This window comes from Pagrus major, chromosome 13 (genome assembly GCF_040436345.1).
Source record: "Pagrus major chromosome 13, Pma_NU_1.0".
Classification (NCBI taxonomy): domain Eukaryota; kingdom Metazoa; phylum Chordata; class Actinopteri; order Spariformes; family Sparidae; genus Pagrus; species Pagrus major.
In genome coordinates, this window is record NC_133227.1 from 17,360,001 (window position 1) to 17,383,810 (window position 23,810).

General features: G+C 39.6%; 1 pseudogene; it reads right to left on the reverse strand.

Annotated features, from left to right (window-relative positions):
• Nucleotides 1-15,935, reverse strand: part of LOC141007356 (uncharacterized) — a 25,950-nt pseudogene extending 10,015 nt beyond the window's left edge.
• Nucleotides 15,936-23,810: the final 7,875 nt, after the last annotated feature.

Below are 23,810 nucleotides of genomic sequence, written 5' to 3' on the forward strand. Positions count from 1 at the left end.
GTGTGATAGTGCCCTTTTACAGATGAAAGGTCAAAAATAAGCAGGAAGATTCACAAAATGTCACATGGTTTAAATAAACAAGCTCATCTGGGCCCATAAAAAAACGGAAATACAATGCAAAAAGGAGAAACCACACCTAAAGAACTGCATACAAGTACTGCACACTGTCATTTTTTTCAACCTATCACTGTGGCCCAATGTTAACTCCCACTGGTATTATCAGTCTGCCTGGAAAGATTCAATTAATGCTGAGAGTAGATGAGAGAAAATGAAGCCTCCCAGGAAAGAATCTCTCTCAGACAGCAGAGCAGAGAGACAAACAGCCTATAAAAAGGACTGACCAACCTTTGTTCATCAGACAGTGAGAGAGCTCATTAAAAATCTTTGTGGGGCATACTGGCATACAGCAGTTATGAGATCAGGACCCTAGAATCCCACCTGAGCTTCCAATTCATTCAGACAAGCACATGCCATTGGAGCTTGCCACAGGTAGACTGTGATGAAGATTGGACATTCAGCTCTACTGTAGGGGGATAGTGAAGTTAGTGCAGTTTGGACAAACTATAGTCATGTGTAAGTCCACAGCTACTGGCTATAATGAGAATGTTACAAATGTGTTCAGAAGTACCATGTCATGGGATTGAGATTAGAATTTGTGAACACAGCAAGGTACAACAACCAAACAACACTACTACAAAACCCAGCTATTCAAACAAATACGCCACAAAATATTGAGATAGACAAACAGGCAGACAAGCAGACAGACAGTTGTTTGATTGATCTTGAGGGAAATTTTAACATCTCCTTAACACAGCTTTACAGAACAGCTTTTAGAAAATATGCTTCACTATGAGGTCAACCTACTGCTAAGTATTTAGTACTAAAATATGCACAATTTGCCAATTTGCTGCTCATAGAAAGAACAGAAAAAAGGATTTTTTCTATTGCAGCTGACATACTGTGGACAAATGTCAGGGACTGGTGTTTTTATATAAAAGAGAAATGAAACATTAGCAGCTGAAGTAAGCACACAGAAAAGCAATAATATAAATACCGCCTCATTATCTTGACTGAACACCGATTGTTGATTATATGGTCATTTTAAGAGTGTAAAGCGGATACTAACCAAAATCAACAATATCAAGATGATGCTTAAAGGTGCATAGTGTATGATCTGGAAATAATTTTAGTTTAAAACATAAAAAAAATGAACTAACCCTATCAACAGGGTGTGAAGAAGTAACAGTTCTGGCATTATGTCCAAGATGCCTTTGTATTGCATTGGAGAGATATCCAATGTTGAGTAGACAGGTGTTGACATACACCTAGGCCTGTCACGATAACAAATTTTGCTGGACGATAAATTGTCCTAGAAATTATTGCGATAAACGATAATATTGTCGCTTTGAGACCATTTTTCAACTAATATAATGATAATGGCATAATAATGCAAGTACACCCTTTCAAAGATCAATAAACCTTTATTTCTAAAGAATATTTAACATTGGAATGTGAAAAAGACATTTTAAATATCCAAAATAAATAAAGATGGAGGCTGTGGCCAAAGCCATTGAGCCGTGGCCAAAGCCATTGAGCCATGGCCAGCCACGGTTCCTTATTGCAGCAACAATGTTAGCACCATTGTCTGTAGTGATGCGGAGGCGTGACGGTACACGTGATGATGATGACGTATGTGTTTTTTTTCAAGGTGTTTCCCCGGTGTCCTCCTGTTAATCTAAACATGTACCAGCTGTCTGTTTATAATCATATGGATGCTGTTATAATGTGTTGTAATTGAGATCCTGACCCACCAAACATCCTGGAAAGTGACAAAGTTACGTTTTTCTATAATTTACATAATTACATATTCGCCATCAGTAAACTGGACGCTGTCTGACTATTTCACTCTCGGGGTTCACTAAGTTCACTGAGTCTTGTCGGGAGGGCTGACCGTCACCATGACAACAGTAACTGACCGTCGCACGACAAACACTTGGTGAGTTAAAGTTTTTTGCCGGGGACAGACGCTGTTTTTCAGACAGAAATGTGACGAAGAGTCGGTCAGACCGGCAGGCTGACAGACACTTCTCCACGAATAACTGCGGTATTTTTTTCCTCACATAAGTTGCCAAAGACACGACCAGTTACTACGTTCCTGTTGTTTGGTCCTGTAACGTTGCTTTGTGGGACATTTATTTTTATTTTGTTGAGTGAAGGATCTGTAGAGTTATCAGACACCAACACCATCAGATCGACACGCCCTCGCTCCGCGCCGCCGGCTCGGTTCGCCTCTGATACTACCTCCGGAGGCGCAGCGAAATTTCACCCCTCACCGCATCTGAAACTTTCACACAAAGGCGGATGCAGAGAATTGGCGCAGTATCCCCGCATGCAAACGGCTGCGTGAATGGGGCTAGTGACTGACAAGAGGGTTCTAGTGAGAGACACGAGGAAAACAAACAAGCATGCAAATGGAAATTATCGAGGCTGGCAAAATTATCGAGCTCATTTTAATTTATCGTATGATTAATTGATTTATTGATTATCGTGACAGGCCTAGATACACCTCTAGATTTTTTCCACCAGTCATATGCTACTTCACATTGTTCACTTAATGAAGTTACACTTAAAAGGATTACGTTCTACTTAATTGCATCCCATCTAGAGCAGTCAGCTGACTGACTCTCACACTCTCCGTGAGTGAGAGAGTCAGTCAGCGTCCTGTTTACTGACGGCGATTATGTATTAATGTAATTTAGAGCTAAAAACATAACTTTGACACTTTCCAGGATGGAGGATAACTGCATCCATATGATTATAAACAGTCAGTGGGTACATGTTTAGATTAACAGGAGGACACCGGGGGAAACACGTTGAAAAAAAACACACAGATGTCATCATCATGATGTGTACCGTCACACCTCTTTTGGAACCGCAGCGCCGGCTTGCTATGTGAATTACACACTGGTGCAGCTTTACGCTGGAGCTGCTTGGTTCTGTGTGAACAAACAACGGCGGAGAATTGGCGAACCTCAAATGTGGAGATAATGCGGCAACTCTGTGTGAAAAGGGCTACTTTAGCCTCTAGTGTGCCACAGGAGAGGACAAAGAAGTTGAGCCAGCCGAAGGTAATGGCTACGGCACAGAAGTTTACAGCCTCAGTTAGTTATTTAGTAAACACAGAAGCTACAAGATGCAGAAGCTCCAGAAAAACAACTTTTAACCTCATCTCAAACAGCTCCTGAAAAGAAACCACGTCTGTCGCACAGAAAAGAAGCGACATAAATAGAAGCTAAACAAGAGTACATATTGGCGAGCCTTTCCAAAGTTGAAAAGCTGAACTTGCAATGTTTCTTTAGACCTTTAAGTAATATCTAACGTTGGCTGTTTACAGAAACATATCTTTTATGTTAGGTGTATATGTATGTTTATATTTACTGTAACTGATAACACAAACTATAACAGTTACCGTGATGTGACTGCTTTTCTTGTTACTGTGGTGTTGCTAAAGCTGAGCTAAGTGAGCTAAAATGTAAAGTTATACACAAACGCTACACAGGAAGATCATAAGATAGCAGTCTTATTCAGTTTCAGCAGTTTGGTGGAGTTTTGTGTATTCTTGTTCTGCTGCCAGTTATTAGTTGCCTTTATTTATAACAGCTGACTGTAAATTTCAATTGTATGGACCCAGTCGTAGACTGAAAAAATGTTGTTCAATTCATCATATTGTAACTACTTGGGATTACTGAGACTTATGAAACTTTCCTATACATGTTCGATGACATTATAAGGTTTATTACGTGTCTCACTGTAGCAGTGACAATCTTAGATATTGTGTACAGTCAGTAAATCATGAAATTCTTGCTCTAGGTATGAACAAGGAGGAGCTCTGACTTCTACCCCTATGAAGAAACGACCAGGCCTGCAGAGCTGGAAAATCCTGCTGTATCAAGTATTGGAACGAGTGATAGTGCCCTGCACAGGCCTATTATCTGGGCCCGGGCCCGGCCCTGGCCCAAGGGGGTGGAGCCCCAGCCCAGCCCGGCCCAACAAGTTTTCAGAATTCTCAGGCCCGAACCCGCAAAAAAGCCCGACTTTTTTTTTTTTTTTTAAAACCTCCCATAACAACCTGTAGGCTGTTAATGTTGCAGACATTAACATAGTTTAATTGGGGTTTCTAGCGTGGTATTAAGCTATATTCATTATATCTTAATCTTAATATTGAGAGGTCTACAACTGCACATATATGTGCAGTTGTAGACCTCTGACCTTATCTGAGCACTTTTAATGGCATAAGTGGGTATATTTCGTTTCCTTTCAATATTAAGATTATTTAGAAAAGTGTTCGAAGCATTTTTGGGGTTGTTTAATTGATTATTTTGTTTTTTGAAGTGACTGCACTGCTGCAGTTGCATCGCACACAGTCACAGTTGACCTGATATCGCAGCAATTGTAGGCAGCAGGTCTAACTTTGTCCAATACTGAGCTTTTCCCTTGGTGTTGCTCACCGTCTTAAGTTCACCATCTTCAATCTCTTTCTTTATTTTGTCCATGTTTGTGGCGGGACCTATGGGCTGGACGCGCAAATGGGATCAGTATAATATGATGTGAGTGATGTGCAGTGGAGAGGGAGGGGCAGAGCGGCTGCTGCGTTCAAGCCCGAGCCCGGCCCGTGTCCGAGGTAATGATGTGGTAATAATGATGTGAGTAATGATGTCGGGCCCCTCGGGCCTCGGGCTCCAGTGCAGGGCTCTAATGAGTGACAGTGACAAGTAAGTCTAAAGTGGCTGAAGATCTCGCTTATTGTAAGTTTGTAAACTTTACGTGTGTCCTGTGAAAACCATGTGGCTGTCTGATGAACACATTTTTTCTCTGCAGTCCATGTTTCCACTCTATGACAATATAAAATCATTAGTTTTGTACACAACTGTTCTTTCTTCCTGAAAGAGGACAGATGGCACTGTGATGTATTATGAGTACTGACATCATCTGAGTGAAATCATGAATAAATCCTGTCTGTAATATTAAAATTAAAGATCCGACTAATCATATCCTACATGTACAGAGGGCTTTACAAAAAACATTCAAAACACTACAGAGTTCACACTGTATATATCTGAGCCTGATCACATCACTGTTCACACTGTATATATCTGAGCCTGATCACATCTCTGTTCACACTGTATATATCTGAGCCTGATCACATCTCTGTTCACACTGTATATACACTACCGTTGAAAAGTTTGGGGTCACTTGCAAATGTCGTTATTTTTGAAAGAACAGCATTGTTTTTTTCAATGAAGATCACATTAAATTAATCAGAAATACAGTCTAGACATTGTTAATGTGGTAAATGACTATTCTAGCTGGAAACGGCTGATTTTTAATGGAATATCTACATAGGTGTACAGAGGCCCATTTCCAGCAACCATCACTCCTGTGTTCTAATGGTACATTGTGTTAGCTAATCGTGTTAAAAGGCTAATTGATGATTAGAAAACCCTTGTGCAATTATGTTAGCACAGTTGAAAACTGTTGTGCTGATTAGAGAAGCTATGAAACTGGCCATCCTTTGAGCTAGTTAAGTATCTGGAGCATCAGCATTTGTGGGTTCGATTATACTCTCAAAATGGCCAGGAAAAGAGAACTTTCTTCTGGAACTCGACAGTCTATTCTTGTTCTGAGAAATGAAGGCTAATCCATGCGAGAAACTGCCATGAAACTGAAGATGTCCTACAACGGTGTGTACTACTCCCTTCAGAGAACAGCACAAACGGGCTCTAACCAGAATAGAAAGAGAAGTGGGAGGCCCAGGTGGCACAACTAGGCAAGAGGACAAGTACATTAGAGTCTCTAGTTTGAGAAATATACACCCCACAGGTCCTCAACTGGCAGCTTCATTAAATGGTACCCGCAAAACGCCAGTCTCAACGTCCACAGTGGAGAGGCGACTCTGGGATGCTGGCCTTCTAGGCAGTGTGGCAAAGAAAAAGCCATATCTGAGACTGGCCAATAAAAGGAAAAGGTTAAAATGGGCAAAAGAATACAGACATTGGACAGAGGAAGATTCAGGAAGAAAAGTGTTATGGACAGACACAACTAAGTTTGAGGTGTTTGGATCACACAGAAGAACATTTGTGAGACGCAGAACAAGTGAAAAGATGCTGGAGGAGTGCCTGACGCCATCTGTCAAGCATGGTGGAGGTAATGTGATGGTCTGGGGCTGCTTTGGTGCTGGTAAAGTGGGAGATGTGTACAAGGTAAAAGGGATTTTGAATAAGGAAGGCTATCACTCCATTTTGCAATGCCATGCCATACCCTGTGGACAGCGCTTGATTGGAGCCAATTTCCTCCTACAACAGGACAATGACCCAAAGCACACCTCCAAACTATGCAAGGACTATTTAGGGAAGAAGCAGTCAGCTGGTATTCTGTCTGTGATGGAGTGGCCAGCGCAGTCACCAGATCTCAACCCTATTGAGCAAAGGACAAAATTATTATTTCAAATGAAAATCATTATTTCTAACCTCGTCAGTGTCTTGACTACATTTTCTATTCATTTTGCAACTCATTTGATGAATAAAAGTGTGAGTTTTCATGGAAAACATGAAATTGTCTGGGTGACCCCAAACTTTTGAACGGTAGTGTATCTGAGCCTGATCACATCTCTGTTCACACTGTATGTATCTGAGCCTGATCACATCTCTGTTCACTCTGTATATATCTGAGCCTGATCACATCACTGTTCACACTGTATATATCTGAGCCTGATCACATCTCTGTTCACTCTGTATATATCTGAGCCTGATCACATCAATGTTCACACTATATATATCTGAGCCTGATCACATCTCTGTTCACACTGTATATATCTGAGCCTGATCACATCTCTGTTCACTCTGTATATATCTGAGCCTGATCACATCAATGTTCACACTATATATATCTGAGCCTGATCACATCTCTGTTCACAATGTATATATCTGAGCCTGATCACATCTCTGTTCACCCTATAATAAACATACATAATAAACAGTCCTAACATGCTCTAATAAAACGATATGTCTGAACTAAACTAACTGCCCTGTCACACCTTTGTCTTTTTAGGAGCAGAAATCTAGTCCAGCCACCCCCAGTGATTTAATTACCACCCTGCCCTTTATTCTCATCTGCAGCTGGTCTCATCAACAAGTCATGGACGTCTGTCTCTATACATTACATCTGCTGACATCTTTGACCATCATCCCATGACATATATTCTCTAAGCCTGGTTTCCTTGATGGTTCTGTATTAACTCAACTCAGTGCTCTCTTTTGATCCCAAATTTAAAATGAGGACAAAGAAGAACCTCACTGTGTGGAACTCATGAGGATCATTTCATGTAAGGGAAGTAAGGCCAGTGATTGCTGTGATGCCAGAGACTGAGTCAGTGAGCCCCATGACTGACAAAAAACAACTGATAATGAAAACAATGAATTTTATATTAACACTGACAAATCTTATCTGGGATCGAAACTTTTCAGTTACAAACCAATCTAGGAATGTGCACTTCCACATATTTGATTAGCCACTAGATGAAGTTCCTCTCTCTTTTTCTCATGCCTGTCATCAGTGCGCTGCGCAAGGGCAGGGCAGCTCTGCCAATGCCAATGCGCTCAAAATACTGGTTAAAACTTTTCTAAAATCAATGTAAACTTCATGAGAGTCAATGCGGACAATGCTTGTCCACAAGTGCAACAAGTCTTTTGCATGTACGGGCAGGAACATGAGCAGTCTGTCTGAACAACTAGTGGGAGTGCATCACAAGTAGAGGAATACACAGACTGCCCCGTTTGTAGTTCATCTCGTTTCCTCATCCACCTCAGGTTTGTCACAGAGTTAACAATACAAATGTCGGTTAATGATAAGATGATATGTAACCACTCAGTTCATTGGCTGACCAATCCATAGTATACGCACAAAAATAAACTGGACCACACCACTGGTTTTGCTAGAATTTGGTCAGAAAGCAAAGTATTGGACACACTCAAATTTTGCCGGATGATGGCTTTAGTTGAAAACCCAGATCATCACCCCTGTAGGGTTCCCAGGATTCATCTTTCTCATACAATGTGCTACATCTGTCAGAGGTCATGGATGTAAGTGTATAAGTGTGAGTGAAGTTGTGTCTCAGAACCAACATGCATTTCAAACAAATATATTGTTATGACTTGTTATGTTATATTCACTGCTATGAATATATTGCAATTTATAGTGTGTTAAAAAATAATGACATCCTGATTTTCAGGATTGACAATAAAGAATCTGTTGGGAAATCTTTAGCACTTTAAAAGCACGGTGAAAGAATGGAGGGCTCAGCTGTAGTAGTAACAGTTTTTCCCCTGTGATCAAAGGAAGTATAAAGCTCATGCTGTAAACAGATCACTAAGTCTTCTACCGTACAAATGAGTGACTGAAGAGTAGTAGGGATGATGAATGGGTTAATCCACACACCGATTCACTCTGCAGTGTGGGGTTTAGCTGGGGCACCCACGCCACTGGCCAGATTAGACAGCACCTAATGCTTTGTAAGATGATTACATCTATTTCAGGAGGCATTTATTCCATTGCAAAGTTGTTACTGTGTTAGACTGCATTACATAGACCTATTGTTCCTCATCACTGCCAGAGGAAATGGTAAGACATTTAGGGTCTATCTTTATTGAGTGAGTAGTAAAGAGTAATGAATAACCACTCTGCATCATGCTCATACAGCCTTGCAATAATCACTAAAAAACAAACAAGAAACCATGAAAATTGAATTGTGTGGAATTATAGACATTTATAAAACTAAATCTCAAACATTAAGCAAACATGTGTCACTGCTCTCTATCACTACAACTTAATATATCCTGATATATTTGATGAATAAATGACAGTTAACTAGGTGGCTCACTATATTGTTCAATGATGAACAATAATCAAATATTACTTTTTACGGAGATGGAATGGAGGTGAATTTTTTTATGCACAGTATTATGCATCCAATATATGAGGGTGTTCCTGGAGAACATCTGTTGCAGGATATTATGTAAGCATTCAAACAGGGGGAGAGATTATAAAATCTAATCCACACATTAAATGAAAAAAGACTCCTAATGGAGTTTGTCCAGATGGTAATATTTATTATCTACAAAATATTTATTCTGGACCGTCACCTGATTTCAGACATAGGAACAGGAAAGGAAAAGAATTATGAATGAATGAAAGAATGTTTGTGACGGAATAAAATTATTGAATGATATATTCAGGCACTTGTTTCTTTGGGATTTTCGAAGTGTTATCAGAAACTGTGTATTAATATTTTTCCTTGTACAGATGTATATGAGTGAAGCAAGTGTCAGTTAGTTAGTAATGTTATGGTACCCATTGCAAAAAAATGTTTAGGCCTTAAAAGGTGCATTATGTAGTTTTAGGGAAGAACTGTCTTCAAAGGACAACACATTAATTTACTTTGTTTATAATTGCAGGACCCTTCTAAGTAGCTACCTTTCTTCCTTTTTGATTTCTTTTCGAAAACTACATAGTGCACCTTTAACACTAGACTGATAGCAATGCTGACAAGAGAGAAAGTTCAAGCTGCTCTAAGCTTCGTTGTTTTAACTAACATCCTGTCCACTTTGTAGTTAGCAATCCCCTTCCTCTTCTCTACATCACCACAGAAACGTGCAGCAGTAATAGCTGCATAAACTGAATTTTATATTCAGTAAGCTATTCAATTTCATTATCCTAAAAACCCAGAGTCTCCCCCATACCAGGATGGTTTGACCCAACCTGTCATTTGCCACTTGGCATCGCCTGTCTATCTCTTGAAAACTCAAACGATGAATGATAGAGTCATGGTTGAAGCGTAGCAGCAATGCTGTTGAAAACACGGAGGGACAAGTGCCAAAGAAGACCAAACACAAGCCGACAAAATTCCGGCAGTATCTTGAGGCACACGTTTTAATGGTATTTACGTCCACAAGTTGCAACCTACCCAAGGCACTGTGTTTTTTCTGTGGGGAGAAATTAGCTAACAGCAGCATGAAGCCAGCACATCTGCAGCTGCATCCCAAGACCAAACATGGATGTCATGTTGGTAAGCCACCTGAGTTTTTTAAGAGGAAACTTTCTGAATTCAGGTCATCTCAAGACACGATGCGGAAGGCCTCCACAACATCAGCCAAAGCCCAGGAGGCCTCTTATGTAGTGTCTTTGCTCGTAGCTAAAGCCAAGAAACCATTCACTATTGCTGAAGACCTGCTCCTTCCAGCGGCTGTTGTGCTGGCCGAGACTATGCTGGACAAAAACGCATCAGAGAAATGAAAGACTGTGCCTTTGTCAAATGACTCCATTGGCTGCAGAGTAGATAGAATTGGAACAGACATTGTCGAACAAGTTGTGGGAAAACTTAGCGACTCTTTTTCACTCCAGCTGGATGAATCCACAGATGTCAGTGGAAATGCACAACTTGTTGCTTTTGTGAGATACGTTGATACTGACGACATTTATGAGCACATACTATTCTGCAAAAGTTTGGAGGGGGAGGACATATTTATGTTGTCAACGGTACTTTCCGTGAAAATGGTTTGAGCTGGAAATCCTGCAGCAGCATCTGCACAGACGCAGCAGCATCAATGACGGGCAGCACGAGAGGACTAATAGCGTGCATTAAAAAAGAAAACCCCGACATGATGTGGACTCACTGTGTCATACACAGGGAGGCATTGGTGTTACATGATGTTTTGAACGACAGCATCAAAGTGATCAACTTCATAAAGTTAAGGCCAGTTAATGCACGCCTGTTTCACCGCCTCCGGAAAATATGGGAGCTGAGCACACACAACTGCTGCTGCACACAGAAGTGCGCTGACTCTTCCGAAGGAGAATACTCAACAGGCTGTTGGAATTACAATCCAAAGTACACGCCTTTCTGATTGAGCACAGATCTCCCCATGCCACCTTGTTCCAGGACACAGACTGGCTTGCAAAGCTGTGCTATCTGGCAGATATATTCAGCAAACTGAACAAACTGAATATGTCTCTGCAGGGCAAGGACACCAGCATTTTAAACCTGTATGTAGGGGTGTACGATATGACGATATTAGATCGTGAAGGATTAGAATGTGTAGACGATCTGCCAAAGTGCAGAGATCGTAGGGATCGTCTAGGGCACATTCTATAAATTGCAGTTCTATGCTGATGCACCGACGCTTCTTACCCACCTCCTTGTTTACGTGTGTAGCGGTAGCCGCATGGAGAGCCGTGGCTGAAAGCCAAACGGAGGAGTTGGTCACTTTTTTTTAAAGGAAAAAAAAAAAAACAGCGTTTCACCATCTCTCATCTCTGCCAGTTAGCCCCTCCACCTGCCGCCTCTCGCACGCACGCACACACACACACACACACACACACACACACACGGGCGCATGGATAGGTCGCGCTTGGCCGCTAATAAACGGTAAATGCGCTAATTGTACAGTGTTCAAATTACCGCGATTTTCAATAAGCTATTTAGTGTTTTGATATACTTAAATCCTGTTAAAATGACTGTGTTGAATAAAACAGACAGTAATGTCTTCATTGATATTTTACTTTCATGTTTATTGAAAGCTACCTTTTATGTTGCAAGAGTGCACTTTATCAGAGTGTTGTTGTTTACCTTTTAGTATGTTTATGTTGTTTGCACATGTTGGCAAAACTGCAACTATTTAAATTAAAATCTGTTCAGAAAGGTTCTTAGGCCTAAATTGTCTGTTTTTCTTTTTTTGATTTAAGATCGTGATAAAATCGAAATCGTGATTTTATTTTAAAAAAATCGTGATATGATATTTTTGCCATATCGCCCACCCCTACCTGTATGACAAGGTGGGTGGCTTCCTGAAGAAAGCAGAGCTGTGGAGAAGGGCCTGTGCACAGGAGGATTTCACCTGCTTTCCTCAGCTGGATGATTTTCTCTCTAGTGAGGATGTGGACAGAGCTCCAGTCAAGTCGGTCATAGTGGGACATTTGACTAAGTTGATTCAAGATTTTCATTCCTACTTTCCTGACATGGAGGAGAAATCTGCACAGCTGGATTGGGTGAGAAACCCATTTCTCTTATCCGAAGCAAACAGACAGCAAGCTGTTACTTATCAGAAAGAACTCTTGGAAGTATCATCTGACCGTGGCTTTGGAGCAGCTACTACCATTTGCCTCCACATATTTATGTGAGGCCTCCATCTCTGCAATGACTGTGATCAAAACAAAGCAAAGAAACACACTGTGCCTGGAGAAGAGCTTGATCACAGCAGTTGCCTCCCTGCCACCAAGAATGACGAAGCTCCTAAGTGAAGCACAAGCCCAAGTTTCTCACTAAAATGTCTCAATAAGTGCAAAAACACTCAGTGCCACAGTGCAATATTCAGTGTTGACAGTTTGTAACTTTAAGATGTCAATCTTCTTTTTTATCCTTAAAGAAGATATTTTAAGATGATTTTAAAATATTTTTATTTTTTATTTTTAGCATTTTTTGCTTTTATTTAAAATTAAGTTAATGATTTCTTTTTGAGAACAGATCTCTATTATGATCCCAAAAGAGGGCACTTTAAGTTGATAATTATTTTTATGTGAACAAATCTTTATTTATAATTAAGTTAATTATTTCTTTTTTAACAAGTCTTTATATCTTTTTATTTCCAAATAGTTCAAGAGAGACCACTACAAATGAGCAGTGTTTTTCACATTTGTGGAGTTTTAAATGGTTAATTTAATGGTTGTAAATGGTTAAATGGTCACTGTTTTCACTACATTAGTTTGAATCCCTACATTTTAGTGATGAGAAAGACTTGCAATAAATTTAGTCATGGATTATTAACATTTAAAATGTTCAAAATATTTTTTTTTTCAAATGTTTGACATTTGAAAGTGTTTATCAGTTCCAAAGTTTAATAAATCAGACACTGATGGCACAGCACTCTGTTTTAAGTCTTTTTTTCAACCAAAAATGCTTTGTGCTGGTTAGGGGGTACTTGGCTGAAAAAATATTTCACAGGGGGTACATCACTGAAAAAAGGTTGAGAACCACTCAGTTAGAGGACTGCAGAGATCCAGAAACAATTTGGTCAATTATTACAATTTTAATAGCCTAATACTAAAAACTGAAACATTTGCAAACATCAACAACATAAGTAAGTAAGTAATAAGTAAGATTTTCAGTCATTTTAACTACTTCGCCCCACAAATTGTATTAAGAACAAAGAACAAGGGAAAATGATCTAAGCTTCATTTTAAATTAGAAATACATCAACTTGAAGCATCTTGACTCTGTGCCAAACTGCAATAGTTTTGTAGCCACAATTAGCTAACATATAATTTAATTGTCAATTTTCATGATGTTATTTAAAAAATGTAAACATCTAATTCATCTTAGGTGAATGTTTGATGCTTTCATATGTACTTAAAGGATCATCAAACGAATAGAGGGCAGTATTTCCCCCTTTCTCAATGTATAGTTCAAACCCTTTTTGGCATTTATCTTATATATTTCATTTGTTTCTATGCAAAAGTTGCACGTTGTTAAAATTGTAAAGACCGAAATAATGACTACTATGTGTATATATTTATGTACCCATATAATCACCATTGATCAGTTGTTGCATTCTTTTGTTACACAGTACCTGCTAAATAAAACTTTATGAGGTGTACATTGATACTAATTTCTGAGAACAGCTCATTCTATTGGTGTTACAAACACATGTCTGTGTAAGCAGGCATACAGAACAACCATTGTAACCCACATTTGAGTAAAGCTGGTACAAAAGCCTTGAAAAAGAACCACAACACCCTGCCAGATAAGAAAAACTACATTAATACTGCAAACACTGCTGTTGTGTTGTGTTTACAGAGATATGCTGTAAACAGTTCCTTTGTTTCTATCGCTATTACTCGTAGGTGTGTTAATTGACCGAGATATGAAGCGTCCATAGCACAAAATGATATAACGTCAGATATAAAACACAGCCCTCTATACACAACCACCGCTGCCATTTGTATGTAGGGGAAACACTGTACATTGTGAACAACTAACTCCTGTTGAAATTGGGAGCAGGAGAGCTTGTTAGCTGTTAGCACTGGTTGGCAGTCATGCCATGTGTTAGGCTAAGGGGGCTTACAGCTAACGGAGCTAACAGAGGTAACAGAGGCAATTTTGAACGTGGACCCAAGCTTGATGATTTATACGGCACATAAAAAACAAACACTCAGAGGAATACAACGAGTTCACCCAACGCGGATACTTTCAAAAGTTAAGAGAAATATCCTCGAGACAGCAACATGGCCAAAAATATTACAGAGAAGGTCATTGAATTCATCGCTCTGGATAACCAGCCCATCTCCATGGTAGAGGATCAGGGTTTAGTTACTGACTTTGTTTACTTGGTTGTTTTTGTTAAAAAACAAAAAACAAATGAAAACCAATGTTGTAATAGCATATGCAGAATAAGAAAGAGCCATATGAAAGTATTTACTTTGTTTCAACAAAATAAAAAAACCTGTTAAGGAACAGCTTGGATGCAGGTATTTTTTTCTAAATGCAGCTGTATTATCTAGGAAAATATTAGTTAGGGTTAAGTATCGGATCGGGACTCGGTATCGGCAGATACTAAATATTAAATGACTCGGATCGGGGGAAAAAAAACCTGATCAGGACATCCCTAGAGGTAATCTAAAAGAGCTTAACACACAGTAGGACTGAGAGTTTCTGTTCATAAAGCCTTAAACAGTGAACTGCAGTTTAATGTGACAACACAACAAGTTCACGGTCAATGAATGTACTGAGGAACTTCATTTCAGTACCGTTTTCAGTTGAAAGTACTTTGAATGCTACTACATTTATTGAACAACAAAAGCAAAACTTTGATTTTGGGACAGTTTACGTTCACATCTGGGCAGTTAATATTGTTTTTCAGGTTGTTTCCAAATTGGTGGTGAAAAAAGTTAATCTGGAGCCATAGACCGGTTGGATGCACTGACAAATTCTTTGAAATGACACCAGAGATGACTTGTGGTAGTTCAGAACATTCAATTCAAGGGCAACAGCTCTTGTGGATAGTGTCAGCATGCCAATTGCATGCCCCCTCAAAACTTCCAACATCATTGGCATTGTGTCGAGGGGTTTAACTGCACATTTTAGAGTCGCCTTTTTTTTGTGTCCAGCCCAAGGCACACCTGTGTAAGAGTAATACAGCTGTTTAATCAGCATCTTGGTATGCCACAGCTGTCAGGTGGATAGATTATCTTGGCAAAGAAAAAGTGCAAACAGGTATTTTGAGCAAATTTGTGATCAAGATTTGAGAGAAATAACCCTTCTGTGTACACAGAAAAAGTCTTGAATCTTGTACTTTAACTCATTTAAAATGGGAGCAAAAACACAAGTGTTTAAAGTGTTTAAACACAGAGTTTACATTAGCCGGCATATACTGGCTTTTTGCAGGTATCTTGTGTAATTGGTTAGTAGGGGAAAATATCAACAGCCAAAATGTCCAATGGGAAATATGCCAATATAAATAAATTCAAAAATAAATTATTTAACAGCATATTAATTAACATAATATTGTTCAACCTATAAGATGCGTCTGCTGTTAAGACATTAACAGATCAAGCAAGATCACAAAAAAAGCATCAAGCTTGAGATAGACAATCTTTAGTTGCTTCAGTTGCTTGATGTTTAAGTCGTGTTTCACTGACTTACCGAGAAGAGCTTCAAACAGGTTGCTTTGGAAAATCCCCAATACTCTCTGAATGGCAGTTTTGAGCTGCTGCTCCTCTGGCTTCCTTAGTTTGGTACAGTACTCCTCCAAAAGTCCCAAGGCGCGAGCTGTGTCTGCAGAGGAGGGGCAGATGAGACAGTCTTTGGTGTTTTCGTGGTTAATTTCCATGATTGATATAATATACAGTATGTATTCAAAACTATAGCGGGCAGCATAACCGCTACCTGCTGCTCATTAAACTCTTTGCTAGTGCTATCTGGAACTGGCTGCCATTAAGAAGTAGCTCAGTTAGCTGTGGAGCTACATGGCCCTATTGGCCGTCTGCCCACACCACCACCTCACGGGGGGAGTCACCACAGGCATCAAAGCTCAGCTCAGCTCAGTGAACATGGCTGGACACCAGGCTCGGAGTCAGCACAGCCCCTGAGACCAACAGATGTCAGTTTGACATACAGAGTACAGAGGTGATTTACAGCAGCTCTGACCTGGACTAGGACTCCAGGGATGAGAAGACATGGCAGGCGGGGACAGGAGATGCATAAAGTGGGAGAGGAGAGAGAGAGTCGGGCATCAGCAGCTGGTGAAAGCAGCATGTAGAGCTGGAATATTTTTAAATCTTAGTCAGTGAATTGAGGATTTATTTGGACCAGACCAGAGTGGACACAAACCAAGTCTGTGTTAAGTTTCATTGTGTTTCTTACGGGTTAACAAGACAAATAGTCTTAGTTCAGTAAAAGAGAGAGTAAGGAAAATAAGTGTAAGAATATTTTCTTAAGAAGTTTATTTTGTTACCTCTGCCGTATTTTGTTTTTTACCCGTGTCCGTTTGTTAGTAGGTTGGTTGGGTGGTTGTTTGTCAGCAAGATTACACAAATACTACCGAACAGATTTTCACTTAACTTGGATGGAGGATGGGTCTCTGTGCAGAATAGACTGAAAACACTTAACTTCTGGTGTGGATCCATATACAGGGAAAGATCCACAAGTGTTTTCTCACTTTTTTAAACATTGCGAGATAGGGCGTGTTTCGACATTTCCATTAATTTCTTAGGGGAATAATACATGGATCTTGATGGAGAAAATAATCAAGCTTATTAACATGGCTGATACCTCAGTACAGTTTAAATGGCTCCAAATAAAAATCTGGATCTGGCGATTTAAATATGCTTTATTTGATATTGGATTAGGCTTGTTTGAATTAAAGGGAACTGTTGGGCCTTATAAGGCTTGAGTTTAGACTTCCCATTACTTTTGCGATGTTGGCAAAGTGACAGCACCCATAGTCCATCACATTTAGAAAAAGATCTGACGCTGGAGGAGCAAACACTCTCATTAGACATGTGATACATACTGTAACTCACCTTTTTTTCTGATAGGCATGGCTGACAATGTGTAAACTTGACTCTTGCTAAGGCTTCCAGTTCAGTCTTCAGTGCATGGTCAAAAAGAAAATGAAAAGGGTTTTGATTAACTTTACTCTCTGCTCCAAGAGCACAGAGAAGAGATCCGGAACCAGTGGCTCTCAAAGTGGAGTCCAGTGACCACCAGCGGGCCCCTGAGGAAGTATCCAGGGAGTCTGTGCCCAGCAAAATGAGCAAAAAATGTATCCCACTGATGAGATTTTAAGCACAGTTAAATGATGGGATCACAGGTGTCTCTATACCAGATGATAGGGCCAACAGTAATCCAAAAGAAGCTCAGATAAGGTTCCATGTTCCATATTGTTTTTTATATGTCTCAGGTTCAATGTTAATCATCAACTTGTATCTACTGCATATGTGCAGTAATTCAATGGTCCTTGATGTGGGAACACTGGGGGGGCTCCTGGTTTTAATCAATGCTGCACGTGAGGTTGTGTATAACTTCATTGCATACAGACATCCTTTAATTGAAGAGCCGGCAGGACAAAGACGTGTCCTATCATGGCTGGTCCAATGTTGGTCCTCTCACACACAGACGGCTTACAACACACAACACACAACTGGGGACAGGCGCATGGACAACGCCGTGAAGTCCTCACAGTCGGATGATGAGCGTGTGGAGCTGGTTCAGAGGAGCTGCCAGGTCGGAGGGTTGGTCAGTGTTAACATACTCTGCTCCGTCCACTGTGACACACAGCCCGTGTGGTGTGACACGCTTGGTTTGGTCCTCTGTCTGAGGAGCTGGTCCACATCATTTATCCTGCCGGACAGTCCATACCTTCTTTTACCAGCCTACAAGCCCAAACCACGGAATAAAGGGCGCGCCACACTCCACAGACGCCAAATGAATGTCGACTTTAAAAAGCAGTGTCCGTTGTCCCAGCGTTGTCTTTTCACAACGACTGAGGGAATTATGAGCTGACAGGGAACAGTGACTTCAGAGTTCACGTCTGGACGTTTTGACCTATGAAGGGACGTGTGTGTACGACCCATGAGGTTTGGATCGACAACTCATGAATTAAAGGAACAACCTCTATCTCCGTCTTCTTACGTTGCTTCTACGGATAAATACAAACATGCGTGCTGTACATTAGTTAGCTAGCATTCATGCTAAATCACCAGCCGGCGGTGGTGCCAATGAGATGATGCTTTCCCAGTGCGACGCCTGGCTATAGGAAGATACCTGCCTGCCAACTGTGGGAGAAAACGCGTGGCTCTCAAATGACTCCATGTATTTTCATTTTCCATAAAATGGTGGCTGTGTAATCGCCGGAAATGTATCCTTTTAAAAAAGAGCAATGTCCTCAAGCTGCCACATCTCTTTATTGTTTAAGCAGGTGCTGTACAGTAGTGTTAGCCATATGAACTGACAGCATCACCAACACTTTCAAGTGCCAGGAACAAGCTAGCCACAATGAAACAGTGGATTTCCGGTTATAGCTTTCAAAATAATACACTCGTTAACTATACATTTCTATAGCTTTGAAACACATTTACAGCAATAGCGAAACAAGCATAATATATATTTTTTAATATATTTATATGTTTAGTTAGAGGTAATGAAGAGACAAACTGAGTTTGATTATTAAAATGAAATAATGGCCTGTCAATTTAAGAAAGATATTTTTTTAATTACATGAAAAAAATCACACACACATGCTATGGTGGTTATTTTGTATGGAAAGCCAAAGAGGTCATCACTCATATTATAGGCAGTTAATATAGTTTCATACAGTATATCATTAGAAATGCTAGTGCCAATAGCTGTGCCTGGGTCTGGAGGTCTGGGTGCCTGGAGGTCTGGAGGTCTGGGTGCCTGGAGGTTTGGAGGTCTGGAGGTCTGGAGGTCTGGGTGCCTGGAGGTCTGGAGGTCTGGGTGCCTGGAGGTCTGGAGGTCTGGGTGCCTGGAGGTCTGGAGGTCTGGGTGCCTGGAGGTTTGGAGGTCTGGAGGTCTGGGCGCCTGGAGGTCTGGAGGTCTGGGTGCCTGGAGGTCTGGAGGTCTGGAGGTCTGGAGGTCTGGGTGCCTAGAGGCAGCCAAATATTAGGAACCAGTAATAACCAGCAGTGGACCAGCTCCCTCGGCAATGACACCAAGAGAAATATGAGAAGACTAATACAAAGAAAAGAGTGTTACCCCTCCCCAGGCTGCACTGAACCCCTGCAAATCCCAAATTCCCATTATTATTATATTTTTCTTTTTCATCATGATTTTGACCTTTTTTTTTCAGTTTTTACTTAGTGTAATTTATTCATCAGCAGTTTAGTTTTTATTTTCTTATCTCTCATAACTGCACAGTCCCACATGCACACAAACACATTCAATATTCCCACTAAAACATAGAACTAAAATGTGTATTAGTAACATTAAAATCATGACCTCTGTTTGTTTGTGTTAATGTTTGTGTATTTTGTTCCACTTTTGTTGGTCTATTTTGTCTAATCTTTCACTTTGTACTATGCCACATTAGTACAGGACTAGGTTTAGGATAAAAATAAAAAAATAAAAACTTATTACTTTATATTTCATAGGCATAAACTTTATATATATTAGTATTATATCACATTTTCATAGTGATACAAGTGATTAAATTACTTTTTGGGGGAATTTTTTTGTCAAAACACTTTTGAGCAATAAAAGGAAAGTTATGATTTTATTTTTATTTTACCTCTGCTTCAATACTTCATTAGGCCTACTGTTTTTTAATATATGACCTGTGAACAAGTGGGCGCTTTCTGCAGTATATTTGTCATGATTTTGTATCAAATGTAGCCTATATCATTAATTTGATCATATTGTACAAGTAGTTTGAACTACTATTTCTAAGTAGCTTGAGTTTACCAAACTAGACACTCCGTAGGGTAGCTTTGCTGTATTTCAATATCTTCCAATGTGAAGCAAAGTTATGCTTTTCAAAGTAGCTTCTCCAACAATGATCATTGTAATGTTGGAGAAGTGTTACAGGATGCTAACTTCCACAGTGCCTTTTGTGGGGGAAAAACAAACAAACAAATAAATATATCAAGTAGCACTCTGCAATGTAACTTGAAGGAAACCCAGATTTGCATGTTTTACTTCCAACTGAAAACCCAAGAGATAGATATTGATTTTAAGGCAAGACACTTAACTGAGATAAAAACCATCACATCAGTGCTTACATTTACAACCTTAATTTCCCCTTTTTTAAAGCATCAGAAATATAAGGTATTACTTTGGCAGTTAATATAATCTTTCATTCAGTCATAATGAATTCAGATGCACCACAGTGTGCCACAGGAAATCATTCCTGCCTGTGGCCATCAAACTGTTCAATTCTTCACTCTGAGTGTCAGACACAAAGTTTGCAACTTTGGCATTATTGCTCTGTATATATGTAAAAAAAAAAAAAAAAAAAAATACAAGAAATGTACACTCCACTAGAATAAATAATTCTAGCGGAGTGTACATTTCTTGTATTTTTGTTTTGTTTTTGTTGTTCTGGTTTATATATAGATATTATTATTATTATTATTATTATTATTATTATTTCTTCATATTCTGAACTTTGAATGGGAGCAGTTGTAACATAAACAATTTCCCCTCAGGGATAATAAAGTATTTCTGATTCTGATTCTTTTATCCCATGGTTACACAGCATAAATAATATGCCTCTGGCTTACCTCCACAACCAGATAACCCACGTAAATTTTTTTTTTTTTTTTTTTTTTCCAAATTGACTAGCTCTATTCTTTTATTTTGAAGGCAAACTCGCTTGACTTCACGGCCAAATGCGACGAGCTTGCCAACTTACCTTAGCAACGCAGAGGCTGGTCGCTGGTTAGCGGATTCCCGTCTCAATTGACAGGACGCGACAGCCAATCGTATTTTGGGATTTCTTGTCGCATCAGGGCGGATCGACCAATGACAAAACTTCAGACCTGTGCGAAGGTGAGAGTTGAAATATTGCTGCATTAAATGTACTGTAGGAAATTCTGGTTTATTTTGACTTCCATAACTTGTAATATACAACAGTAACAACAATATAATGATAATAATAATAATAATAATTGTTATTATTAAAAGATATAACAATGTTTTCTTTCAAAATAGTCTCAATCTTGTGTGGTTGTAAATGGTATCAAGTAAAGGTTCTATTCTCCATATGTTTTCTTCATAAATGTTTAGGCCTATATGTTCATCCTCATCATCCACACTGTAATTTTACTATGTTGGTCTAATCTGTAGGCTACTTACATCTATGGCATGTCTGTCTGTCCTGAATCCTTCCTCTGTTGCTGTCGCTGAGATTTCTTGAATTCATGTCCTGTCACAGGTCGGTTTGGAGGGGTTTTATCTGAATTGAGGCTCTAAGGATAGAGGGTTTCATATGCTGCTCAGATTGTAAAGGTCCCTTGAGGCAAATGTTTGATATTGGACTCTATAAATACCTTCAAGACATTGTAAAGGTATATTAACATCACAACTTTGTAAAGGCCATCCAGATAATGTTTATTAATGAACTACACAATATTTATTTACCATTTATGAAGTATAATAATAACTAACCTTATGTTTATAGGACCTTTAAAAACAGTGTTTACAAAGTGCTTTGACAATCAAGCAAAAGCAGGAAACTCAGGAAGACGATATTATGGAATAAACACAAGTCAAGCCAAACACAAGGAAGCCTTGTTTAAGGTGAGTTAAAACAAAAACGCAGAACAGAAAATATAATAATAATGTATTAAACATTGGTTGCAACTTTACAAAAATTGCTTAATAGTGGTTTACAGTATAAAGCATTTAATTGTTTGTTAAAGCAACACTAGGTAGTTTTTCGACCTTAAAATAATGTTTCTAAACTCAGTTAAGTGGTAGAAAAATGGTTAATAGGATGAATGGTGACGTCTCTGCAGCCTGAGAGGGGTCGCACCGGCAGCAACCGCACTGTGTAACTTCCCAGATTGGGTCGGAGCCTACCTGACGTAAAGACGTCTAGTGCGACCTGCTTTACGGCATACGTCACATGTTTATTCGTCGGTTGATTTAGCCAACAGCTACTTGGATTTTTTGTTAACCAACGCCATGGCCGAGCCAGCTAAAAAAGCCAAGAAGGTTTTGTCTGAGGAGACGAAGAAAAGAAAAAGAGAAAGTGATCGGACACGAGCCCGGACACGGATAAATATTGGACCAGCTTACACTCGGTGGCGCAAGCTGAGAGAAGAAATGGGTTTCAAGGGGGACGGCCTTCCATTCCGAAACACCTCCATTGCGAAACCCCTCCATTGCGAAACACCCCCACTCCGAAACACCGCTGTTCCGAATCCGACTTTCAAGTTCCAATTACTTCCCAATAGGGTTAGGGTTAGGGTTAGGGTCAGGGGTTCCCCAATAGCCTTTTCGGAATAGCGGGGTCTTTAGAAAAAAAGGGAAACCATGCCATTACAAAGAATGGAAGTCTATTTTCGGAACAGCGGGGTTTCGGAAAGGCGGGGTGTAACCGGTTTCAAGACTGAGCCTTGATGCTACTGGATTTGTAAGTCACCAACGGATAAATATTGGACCAGCTTACACTCGGTGGCGCAAGCTGAGAGAAGAAATGGGTTTCAAGACTGAGCCTTGATACTACTGGATTTGTAAGTCATATATTACATATATACATATTATTATCTTACCGACTTTTACTTTGAGTTGATTTGTTGTTATGTGGTGTTCATGGGGGCACTATTTGTCCACAGTTTATAACCGTAATAAAGCCGGGAGATAATCTAATGCTGTCCGTTTCGATAGCTTGCACGTTTTCATGTAGTGACTGTAAACGATGACTAACTTACTAAAACACTATGAACGTCTTGTCTTGAAAAGTAGCAGATTCCTTAGTTCATGCAGATAATCAACGTAATTGTTGAACAGTGTGGTCGGGAGGTAACGTTAGGCTATTGTTGTTATCGGTAACGTTAGCATGCTACTTACTGTTGTCGTACCGAGTTGGTTGTAGTTATTACGCCGAACACGTCAACTTGCGATTGTATTTAGTAACTCCTGGAAACATAGTTATATTTACAGTACCGTCTTTCACAGCCACCCTCTTCACTCTAAAAGGCCTTTTCAAGCTTCTAACGACAGAAAGAAGTGGCAGCAAGGGACCAGAAAGCTCAACTATTGCAGAATCCAAGGCCAGTTCAGCATGTTATTATGTGTTTTTTGCTTTGATGTTATTATTTATTCTAAACTTTATCTAGTTGCTGTTAGTCAGTCCTCTCCAGAAGCAGCTGCACTAACTAGATGTTAATTTTCTTTAATGACCACCAGAGTCTGCTGTTTGGCTACATATGACAACAAGTCTTGAGAGGAATATTTCCAATCCCTACTGCAACTCATAGTCAAGTCAAGTCAATTTTAAATGGCTAAATTAACTATAAATTTACCATTTATTTATGCTGGTTATTAAAGTGTTAGCCAAGGCTGAATGTTGGGAAAAAATACAAGAAATCTGATCATGAATTTCTGCATGTGTGGTGAATAGTTATGAATACTATGACAGCTATTATCTGTTCTGAATAACTCTACTATAATCTCTATTTCCAAGTATTGACTTTTCTTATATGAATGAAGCACCTAAAATGACACCATTATAGTATCCTGT